Source organism: Eubalaena glacialis, chromosome 10, assembly GCF_028564815.1.
Source record: "Eubalaena glacialis isolate mEubGla1 chromosome 10, mEubGla1.1.hap2.+ XY, whole genome shotgun sequence".
Taxonomy (NCBI): domain Eukaryota; kingdom Metazoa; phylum Chordata; class Mammalia; order Artiodactyla; family Balaenidae; genus Eubalaena; species Eubalaena glacialis.
Genome location: NC_083725.1, coordinates 51,338,601 through 51,348,916, shown reverse-complemented (window position 1 = coordinate 51,348,916; position 10,316 = coordinate 51,338,601).

Here is a 10,316-nt window from a genome sequence, read left to right as displayed (position 1 = left end):
TTTCATTCATTCGCGGAGCAATTTTCAGCTTATTGCATGTTGGGTACCACGTGAGGAACTAATGGGGCTAAAAAAGGAAAAGAAGGTACGCTCCATCCTCAAACTGTTCTGGTCTAATAAGAGGGAGAGGGTACATTTATTAGAAACCAGTAGAGAGTTAAATGGGGTATAAAATAAAGGTGAAGTAGACTAGAGAGAGAGGTAGGCACAAATAAGAAATACAATCATCATTTTTCCAAGGATACTTGAGGAATACATATCTTATTTCCCCAGCCCTAACATCACCCAGTCACCTTAGCCTCAGGATTCTTTGTGTTTCCCCAGCAAGTACCAATTTTATTGGGAAAGGAGCTGTATAGTTTAACTATCAGATAAAATCTGGACAGATAGTGTGACAATGAATTTTTCTCCCTAATTCTTAAAGTTATTTACATGAAAAAATTTATAAAGGCATAAGAATTAGATCACATTTGATTGTCCAATTAATAAATTATCCTATTTACAAAGGCATAATGAGGTGTACTGGAAAATCTAGAACAGATGCCCTATAATATTATTCGTTGCTTTGTCAGTGCCTCTCCTGCCCACCCCACCCCTACTTGGCCGATTCTCTTTGAGAAAGGGGGTCTAAGCTGAGTGATTTAAAAGATTATAAATCAATCTCTGGACTAAATTGGCTGATTCACAAAACTGTGAGCTATTTATATCTAACTTAGACTTGGCTTATAACAACCCAGCAATTGGGAACTCTCTACCATGGTTTATTGATATCGTGCTGCTAAGATATTTTTGAAATATTTCTCCTGCTTACATAGTCACAGGTGTTCCAGAAGATTTTGGACTAACTGGCCCAAAAGGGCACTCCAAGGTTTGTCGAGGGACCAAGGAGGGGCTACTTCTCTTGGGCAGCGGCAGGAAAGAGGGAGGGAGAGTGCAGGAGAGCAGACATTAGACAGCGAGGCTGTCCCCTGGTCTTTGGGATTTAATCTGGTCATTCAATCCATCGGGAATTGTGGGCTGTCTGCCACACATCGGCATCAGAACCACGAGAAGCTAGGAAAGAAGCACTCAGTTATGTAGGCTCACAACCAGGGTCCCTGGTCAGGCAGGTGAGATCAATGAACTAATGGGTAGGAGCAAGGAGCACAAAACCCCTGAGATCTCTTACTTACCTATGTTTAAATTTACTTTTCTATTTACCAAAAGGAAAGAGTACAAGCATGATGATAGATGGCAATTGATGCTCCTTTGGTATGAAGAACACAATAGAGAGTGGTGGTACCCTGTGGCATGCAGGCCCCATCTAAGGAAGGTGGGAGTGGCAGCTCCAATTAAGCTCTGACTATAGTCAGGCCAGGCATGCCAAAACTCCAATTTTTCAAGCGAAGCCAGATGTCAATATTTTTGTGTCAGATCTTATTTCTAATGGTTGGCATCTAATTAAAATATTTAGAAAACACCTTTGGAGCCATAATTCTATGGCCAAGCCAACCTGGTTTCATTCCCTGAAGAAATGGGCCCTGTCCTTAAGCAAGTTGCCGTATTCCTGGATGAATAACACATACTAACTTGGGCAGGAAATGAGAATATCTCTGGCATATAATGGTTGCGTGATATATGTTCAACCTCTTCCTCTTTCTCACTATGAAACAATATTTTTCCATATCTTTCCTACTCCTTTCTAAGAAGGGTGAAATCCCTTCCTCCAGTTGGAGAAGGAAAGTGGGCAAGAAAAGAAACACTGAGAGTTTGTTTTGCTAACGAGGGTGACGGGTAAGGAGGTTAGTAGAGACCTCTATTTCTCTAGAATGGACTCAGGGCCAGAGAATCTGGAGAGGAAGAGAAAGGCTGGGGCAAAGGGAGACCATAAGCAGCAGCAAAGAGATTCAGTTGATGAAGGGAAAACAACTTTAGGAAAAGAGAAGGCAAAGCTTAAAGGGACCTCAACATATTTTGCCGTGTGGTATGTACATAATCCCCTGTACACCCAAGACATTTAAAAAATAATCTACAGTCCTCTTCAATGCGTTTGTAGTCCTATTTGTGTTTTCTCTGAGATGAGAATGAAACACAGCCAGGGTTACCTAAGCCTGTGCCACAAAGAGTGGTAATGACTAAAGGTGACAAAGGTGTGCTGCCTGCATTTTCCAACCAAGAATGGGAGGAGTCCAAGGTCTGACAACAGAATGAGATATTTGACCATGAAGGAATGTCATAAAGAGTCGAGGTTCTAGGATTGGTTATGGTAGCCAAAAAAGAAGGCTCATTAAAAAGGGAAGATATGAAAGCAGAGGGCAGGGGAAGTGAAGAGGTGACTGGTGCATCCTGAGGATGGAGGTAAGCAGAAGCTTTATGCCCAGAATATGTCTCATTTTCATGTTAGGAGGGTGGGGCCTGAGTCATCATCAGCTGTAGGTTAGCTTTAATTTAGTCAAGGCTCCAAGCTTTGCTCCCTTACCCTCAGAGTGTCGAAGGACTGTAGGTAAGACCCTCAACATCACATCCTTAGAGACCAGGCTGTCAGACATAGTCACTCCAAGGTTCGGATCTTAGAAACATTTGTATGCGTGCAATGGGCATTTGTAACTTCACTGGTTATACTTTTTCCTGCCTGTAGAATCTGGGTCTAGACATTCAGAACTAGCCAGTTCTGCTGAGTCAGTTGTCTGTGTGAGCCTGGCACACAGCAAACTCACAAGGTTGGCTCCTGAGGAGATGTCTTCGAACCCGGGTTGGGCCACCTGTCTCAGTATGCTTACAGAGTGAGAGAGGAGAGGTCCAGTGCAGGGGTCCAGAAGTTGCCTCTGGCCTGGCTTCCCCACCAGCCGTAAAATCCTGGGCAGGCCAACTAACCTCCAGGACCTCAATGTCAAATGAGGACATTTCTGGATCTGCATGTGAAGATTTTACATTTTGTATATTTTACATTTTTATATTTTACATGAGGAAACTAAGGCACAGAGAGGTTAAACGGCTTGTCCAGGGTCACACAGCTAGTGGTCTGGCTCCAGGGTTAACTACTACACTGTATATCTCAGAGATATCATTAACCGAGAAGACAAGAGGCTTTGGAATCAGACAAACCTGGGCCTGCCAGTTCTTAGCTCCATGGCCTTGGGAAAATTAGTTAATGTCTCTGTGCCTCGGTTTCCTCATCTGTAAAACATGGATAATAAACTTATCTACGTCAGAGAGTTGTTGTTTAGTAATGCACAGGAAGTGGTAACACATTATCTAAATATGCTCAGTAAACAACTATTATTACTAGATGCAGCCCTGGCTAGGGAATGTAGGTGCAGAAATAAAAGGAAGAGGTGTAGAAGTAAAGGGTGACAATGAGAGGCCTGGGAATATAGACCCCACAAGAGGACCAACCTTATTTTGCTTTCTCCTATTGATGAAGGTATATCCTGAATGTCAGAGGATCCTGTGTATAGAGAGTGGAGGCAGGGACCAAAAGGGGGGATAGGTGTGTGCTGGGTGGAACAGTGGCCAGTGAATTCTCAGGAACTTCAGCCAAGTGCCCATCTATCCCCATGATGTTCCTGGGCACAGGATGAAGAATCCAGTCTCCTCTTAGGCCACTTTCCAGATCAAATCATTCACGTCCTCAACAACAGATCACAGGAAGTCAACTAATCAAGTGGTGGCTGGCAGTACTCTGCCCCCTGCCTGGTAGCGCAGGTGATGACAGGCCCTTCCAAACAAGCTGGTTTTCCATGTTTAATCCATATCTTCTTTAATGACAACCAGGCTTGTCTGGTCTGGGTGACTTTTGGGCCAAAGATACAGACACTCCCATGCATTATGGAGGGCTGCTTCTCCAAGGAACAGACTCAACTCTCTACAATCAAGAAGGCTTCAGCTGGCTGTGGATATTAGTTTGGGGACGAGGCCAGGCCTTGGCAAATTAACTTGGCTGGAAAATAATAGCATTAATTAAGCAATCACAGGGAGAACATAGAGCAAGTCCCTCACGTTTAAAATTCTGCCCCAGGCTGAGTGTCCCATTCACTGGCCTTGGAGACAATGGTACGACACTACTGACTGAGGCCCTTGGGGGTGATAACAGCCAGTCTCTGGGGAAGAGGCCTGGTCTGCTAACAGCATCTCTGCAGGAGCACGGGGGTATTCTCCTAAAATTAACATGCCCTCACGAGACAGGAGGGTGGTTACACACCCCACCCAGCTGAGGCTCCAGGAGGGTACACCAGCACCCTCTGTCCCCGGAAATGGAATCCACATTGGCCTCTGGACCATACTTCCCTAATAGCTTGGAGACATCTCTTCCCTAACAGCTTGTCCCTTGAATGAATGTCCCTGTGACTGGGTCCCCTTGTCCCCAGGTTTTAAAAGAAAGCATTAAGATTCCAAGATAAATTTCCTTCTGCAGAAGTCAAAACCATCCCAAATTTGGTATAGCCCTTTCATTTGAATCTTGCTGCTTATGATTTTCTGCTTCAATTTATTTTTACTAGGAAAATATACTGTTCTGGTTAATTGTAAACTATAAACAAAAAATCTTCCAATAAAGGAAGAATTAAACAATTTAAATTATTTATATAAATATATAAATGATATATATATATATGCTAAATAATTCATTCTAGACAGTGTGGGATAATAAACACTGGATTCCAAGGCAAGGGTCAACCCCTTCTGCTTGAACATTGAGCTGTTAGATTTGATTCAAATCTGAAGTAAACAGGATGGTAACTCTTAGGCTGATGTTTCCTCTGAAGGGAAAGAAAAGTCAGAAAAGTAAAGATCATGCAACCAGTAGCGGAGAGAATTTGCTGCTCTGACCTTGCCTGGCCCAGCTGGGTCCCTGGATCACTCTACTGGTCTCTGCCATGAGCATGTGCTGGGTAACAGGAGGAAGACTGTCCAGAGGTGGGGTTTTTGTTGTTTCTGTTGTTTTGTCTTGTTTTCACTCCTTTCTTGTACAATATCCCTCTTTCCAGATTACACTTCAGGAAAGGATGAGGGCAGCTTCTCGATGCTGAGCAGTAGTATATCTTCTAAGTTATCTAAATAAAAGCCATCTTTTTCAAAACTCACACAAGCTTTTTCTTCCAGGGTTCAACCTGCCCAACATCATCGAGCTCCCCTTCTCTTGAGGTGAAAAAGAGCCCAGAGGTTTTAATATTCCCCGATGCAAGGGAAAAACTGTACCAGGTTTGGGAATCATCCTAGCTCCGAGACCTACCAGCTGAATCTCAGTTTCTTCACAGTAGACAGTAACCCTACCCATCCCATAGAGATGCGAGGGTTAAATGGAAGTATCCATATGTCTCCTAGCACATAGAAAACACTCAGTGTTAGCTGTGGCTGCTATGATTATTTCTTCTGGTTTTACTAAAAGGGCAAGTGGCTCTTTCAACCATGTTGCAAACTGATTACCTAAAAAAAGTTTTGATTATATGCTTTGTATATTTCATATAGGGGGAATATAAGCCATTATACATTCAATCAAAGAATTGGATTCTGGGACTTCTCTGGTGGCTCAGTGGTTAAGACTCTGTGCTCCTAATGCATGGGGCCGGCATGCATGCTGCAACTATGAGTTCACGTGCCACAACTAAGGAGCCAGCAAGCTGCAACTCAGCAGCCCACGAGCTGCAACTAAGGAGCCCACCTGCTGCAACTAAGACCTGGTGCAACCTAATTAATTAATTATTTTAAAAAAAGAAGAAGAATTGGATTCTGTTAGACAGCTGGGTTACAGACTCATCTCGGCCATTCATCAGCCACCAACCTTGGCACATTATTTATCTCCAAGAGTCTGTTCCTTTCTTTTCCAGCTGGGCCAATCATACCTGCCCCCAAGGCCTCACAGAGCTGTTGAAAGGAGATACAAGACGGCCTGGGTAAAAGTGGTTTGGAAAAGGTTTCAAGTACTATCCAGAGTGAAAGATATTATTGTTGGGATGTGGGAAGCTGAGCTTCTGTGAGCATATTTTGATTTGCATTTGAACTTGGGGACAGGCATAAAGAATGCCAGTCCTGCTCATTTTTGTAGCCCTAGGACACTCCATAGGTGTTCAAAATGTTGATTTACTTTTTAAAGAAACCAGCTAGGAATCTTGAACCTCTCTCCTTTGGCTCTCTCCTTTCCCTTCTCTAGGGTTTGAATTTTCTTCCCATATAATTTAATTTCACTGTTGGCAGCCACTATTGGTTTCACCTATTATGAAAAGAATCCTCTTATGTTAAGAGACCATGAGCCTGGAACACTGGAAGCAATCACCACTGTTCTACACTTGGACGTCAACATGGGAATTGCTTTCTGTGGCAGACATCCTCTCTGCATTGGAAGGGAAACCTGCCAGAGTGGGGCAGGATGCAGATCCTTGGCAAACCCTTCAACAGATTCTACTGTGCTTGGGATCAAGTCCAGAGTCCTCAAGGTGACTTTGGGGCCTCCCTGGACCAGTTCCTGCCCTATTCTCTAGCCTGATTCTCAGGCCTGAACTTACTTCTTTCAGGATGTCTTCTCAGTTCCTTGAATGCGATACCCTCTCTCTTAAATCTGGGCACTCCTCTCCATCATCGTGGATGTCATAGCTCCAATCTCCCCGTCATCATGACTTCTCTCCCTAGATTTGCTTTAGTTTGTCTTGTTGATAGTAGGGTGGATTCTGTTTCGCCTGAAGATGTATCACCCAAAGTGCATAGTTTACATTAGAGTTCACTTTTGGTGTTGTTCATTCTATGGGTTTGGACAAATGTAATGACATGTATACACCATTGTGGTATCACACAGAGTAGTTTCACTGCCCTAAAAATCCTCTGTGCTCTGCTTATTCATCTCTCTTTCTCCCCTAACCCCTGGCAACCACTGATCTTTTTAGTGTCTGCATAGTTTTGCCTTTTCTAGAATGTCATATATTTGGAATCATACTAGCCTTTTCACATTGGCTTCTTTCACTTAGTAATATGCATTTAAGTTTCTTCCATGTCCTTTCATGACTTAATATCTCATTTCTTGTTAGTGCTGGAAAATATTTCATTGCATGAATGTACCACAGTTTATTTATCCATTTACCTATTGAAGGACATCTTGGTAGTTTCCAGTTCTGGGAAATTATGAATAAAGCTGCTATAAACATCCATGTGGAGGCTTTTGTGTGGAGATGAGTTTTCAACTTCTTTGGAGAAATGTCAAGGAGTACAGTTTATGGATCATGTGATAAGAGTGTGTTTAGTTTTGTTAGAAATGGCCAAACTGTCTTTTTTTTTTTTTTTTTTTTTTTTTGGCTGCGTTGTGTCTTCGTTGCTGTGTGCGGGCTTTCTCCAGTTGCGTCAAGCGGGGCCTACTCTTCGTTGCGGTGCGCCAGCGTCTCATTGCAGTGGCTTCTCTTGTTGCAGAGCATGGGCTCTAGTCACGCAGGCTTCAGTAGTTGTGGCTCGTGGGCTCTAGAGTGCAGGCTCAGTAGTTGTGGCACACAGGCTTTGTTGCTCCGCGGCATGTGGGATCTTCCCAGACCAGGGCTCGAACCCGTGTCCTCTGCATTGGCAGGTGGATTCTTAACCACTGCGCCACCAGAGAAGTCCCAAACTGTCTTTCAAAGTGGCTATACCATTCTTCTGACCTTTTAAGGCACAGCCTGGTCAGCTGTGCCAGGAGACAGCATGGACTTCTTGGCAGCAAGTACCCCAATTCCAATGTCCAAAGGTCTTGAGATATCTGTTGTGGCTATGTGCGTGATCCCAGACCAGGGCAGCACAGGGCAAATACCCTGTGTTTCATACACAATTAACCAATTGTGTGTTATTGGTGTGTCTGAACTGGGGCAACATATATTGTATTCAACTTTCTTATTGTTCTGAGGGCCACTGACAGCCAGAGGAGTGCTACTCTATGTTTGCTACATGTGCACTTGTAAGAATAGGGAAAGCATGTCTGTCCCTTCTTTGAAAATGCCCCTAGACACCATCCAGCTGTGTCTCTTCCTCATTCCTGTTGCTCTCCTAATGACTGGCCGCTCATTCCTCCTCGTTCATTGGGGATTCGCCCCCAAATCATGGGTTTCCTTTTCTCTCACCACCATAATATTCAGCCCATGACTTCTCAGGTCCTCGACCTTCTCATTCCCAACAAGCTTTGTCCAGCAACCCACTCCCATCATCACCTCAGAGCCCTCATAGCAATAAAATCCACACGCCTAAGAAATCTCAGTTTCAAACAAGTCACTCTCTCAATACCACAATTTAGGTTTTCTGATTCATCCACCGCAACTCTTTGAATTCAACCCCTCCCATCCCTTGATCCCGCCTCTTTCCCATGAGCCACCAGCCCCCTCCCCATCCCCCCTGTTTTCTCAACTTCTCTCGTTTAATGTCCTCCTAGGGTCCATCTTCCCATCACACCCTCACGCTTCCTTTTGTTAGTTACTCCTCACCGGCAAATCGAAATCCTGAGCGAAGTTCACTCTGCCTTCTCTGTGTCTATCCTGAGCGGCTCCAAGTTGCTGCATAATAACCACCAGCAAGGCTGACTGGCTTCATTTCAAACCATCATCTTAAGCTGTATGGTGGCGCACGCTCTCCTGACACACCTGCCATGCTTTCCTAGTTAAAGTTCCTCTTTTCTGTAATGACATTTCAGACTTTCTCCTGTCTTCAAATCTTCCACACTCTTTCCCCCTGAATCCCAGCTAATGAGGTAGCGTCGAACACCCTGAGAATACAGCAGTCAGAGAGGAACTCCCTCATCTCATGCCAATCTAGAAACACTTCTGAATTTGTACTGGCTTCTGCTTCATTTCTACTGCAGGGAAGAAAGCCTCTCTCTCCTAACAATAATCTACCTGCCTTGGGCTCTGGATGGGCTCACCTCTCAAGGAATTTATTGCTTTAATTATTATCTTCTCTTGCATCATCGCGCCATTAGAGTCCCTCCCTCTCCACTGCATTCTTTTTTGTTTTTGTTTTTATTTGGGGGAGGGGGCGGTGGGAGAGTATAATTTACATATAATAACATACATACAAATGACATCCCAGAAATTCATTTCATGTGCTGTTCCAGTCAATCCTCACCCCCATGGGCAACCATTGCTCTGATTACTATCACCATAGATGATATTTTCCTGCTTTTGGCCATTCTATAATTGGAATTGTATAGACTGCACCCTTTCGTATCTGGCTTCTTTTGCTCAATATAATGTTCTTTTAGATTAATCCATGTTGTGTATATCAGTAGTTTTTATTGCTGGGTGGTATTCACAATTACCACAATTTGTTTACCCGTTCATCTCTTGAGGGACCTTTGGGCTGTTTCCAGGTCTGGGCTACTATAAGTAAGGCTGCTCTGGATAATTCTTGCACAGATCTTTTTGTGGACATATGTTTCCTTTTCTTTTCATTTCTGGTCATAGGATGGTATATGTTTAATTGTATAAGAAACTACCGGACTACCAAGCACTTTGAAGTGGCTGTACCATTTTGCATTCTCATAAAAGCGATGTATGAGAGTTCCAGGTACTTTACTTCTTCGCCAGATAGATAATCAGTCATTTTGATTCTAGTGATGCAAACAGAGCTTAAGACAGTGCTTGGCATAAATTTACCCTCAAGAGGGATGAGCAGTTGTTATTATCAGAGTAAAAGTGCTCAAACATTTTAAAGGAAGGGCATCTAAGTTCCTTCTTTCCTATAACCATAGTGCACTCTTCTTCTTGTTCTAACCCCTCCAAAAACCACATTATAATAACCCCCAGTATTGACCATACATCTATTTAAGTATTATCATGTTTAAATAGATGTTCCTAAATCTATTTAAGTATTGTCATGGCTTTTTAAGGAGGACGGGGCAGAGACATCACCAATACTTCCCACATAAACAGCAAGTGCTCAGTAAATAGCACAGGTTCGTCTTTCTCCTGCAGCTGCCTAGAGCGTAACCCTCTCCCTTATTTTGCTCTGGGATCTGTCCCCATAGCCTGGAGTCACCACCTTTTGGGGGCTGTACAGCCCCATGGGGACCTTCTGGCAACCAATCAGCAGGTCCCCGACGAACTGCACCTTTTCTAGTCTGAAAATCTGGGTGTCCCTAGACACAGCTTCTCTGACAGTGCGCTCAGGCACTGAGGCCCGAACTGGGCCAGGCACGTGCTGGGCTCCGGGTGGCAGCGCCTGGCGGCGCCCTCGCAGCTGCTCCTGAGCTAGCGAGGGGGGGACGCGTTCCTTTGGCAACGCCTGCACCCCAAATCCTCCTCCCGTTCCTACGTTTTTTCTCCGTCCCTTGTCCATGTTTATCTCTTCCAGGTCCCTGCCCACTGGCCTCCTCCCTGGCCCGCGCGACCTGGGTAGGG